The 1,435-nt window shown below is 32.5% G+C and overlaps 1 protein-coding gene across 1 annotated transcript in view; it reads left to right on the forward strand.

The window, feature by feature from the left end:
• LOC106868131 (collagen alpha-4(VI) chain) overlaps nt 1-1,435 on the forward strand; it is a 24,344-nt gene that overhangs the window by 826 nt on the left and 22,083 nt on the right. The window lies entirely within an intron of this gene.

The raw sequence follows: 1,435 nt of genomic DNA on the forward strand, positions 1-1,435 counted from the left end.
ATATATATATATATATAATGTAATTGTTTAACCTATTTGTTCTTAAATTGCACTTTTTTTCGATTTAGAATTATAACTGTTCTTTCATGTTTTACTTAAAGTTTATCCTTAATTTCTTCTTATCTTCAATGCAGGTAGTACGGTCGGTACATCAGTTAATAGAATATAGCAAGTGCATCATTGAAGTTATATATAAATATGTGTGCAAGATACATTTCCTGGATGATCTGGAACACATCATCAGAGATGTAATCTCGATTCATTAGATGTTCCATACCTTTCAATATCAGTCACGCTTGTCCAGACAACCAGTCCGGACATGATCCCACCTACACTTGTGTCTCATCAGCACCAAATCATGGAGCAGCCCTCTTAGTATAGAGATATTCAGTGGCAATTTCTGCAGCTTAGCTTGAAGGTTGAATTATCCTCTTCTTTGCCACCCACGAGAAAAACCATTTGATCAGTACAGTTTACTTCAGTACAGTTTACCTCAGTACAGTTTACTTCAGTGCAGTTTACTTCAGTAAACTGCTACACGTTGCAGTTATTTTCGGATTTGAGAAACACTATCCCGAATATTAGAACGAAATGCTTCAGACGGCATTATCTATAGAAACATGACGATGACAATTGCATATCATAGGAAAACAATAACAATAATTTTGAACGTCTTGAAGCATAATCAAGCGTTATGATGCAACACACTTAAGAATGAAAATCGGTTAACAGAAACTTTGTGAAAGTTTATAGCATGAAATGCCCTCGTCCTAGAGTGACAGGCCCAATCTTTCGTCATGTTACACGCTTGTATCTGGGTATCGAAGACCTCTAGTACAGTTCACTAGAATGCAAGCATGTAGGCCAGGTCTGTTATCTCGGAATAGCACTGGCCCTGCAAACCAGCATTGATACTACACTTCTTCTTTTCATTAAGCCATATAATCTCATTAAATCCTATTATGGAAATATAGTGTCATGGAAAATAATGACAATCTTCCACAGACGATGAAGTGTTACTTGCTACGATTCTAATGATACGCGAGCAATAGGTTTGTATCGAGTGTCTAGATAAAGAAATATTATAGAGTATTTTCAAGGGTATTTTAAAGAAAGAAATTATTGTAAAATTCACAGTTTTCCTTCCTGATATTATTGCAATACATTCGAAACGTTTTTAGTTTTAAACTAAAACCTTTTTTAAAGCTATATATATCACATGGCATGAGAAAATATATAGATTACATGTGAAATAGTGATGCTTTCACGATAAAAATGCTGATGCATTTATTTTCATAAATATTGTATAGATCAGAAAAATTCACATAAATACATGCATATGTATCTATGTATATATGTGCATATATAAATATATGTGCATACAGACATAATATAAATATATATATATATATATATATATATATATATATATATA

This window comes from Octopus bimaculoides, chromosome 4 (assembly GCF_001194135.2).
Source record: "Octopus bimaculoides isolate UCB-OBI-ISO-001 chromosome 4, ASM119413v2, whole genome shotgun sequence".
Taxonomy (NCBI): Eukaryota; Metazoa; Mollusca; class Cephalopoda; order Octopoda; family Octopodidae; genus Octopus; species Octopus bimaculoides.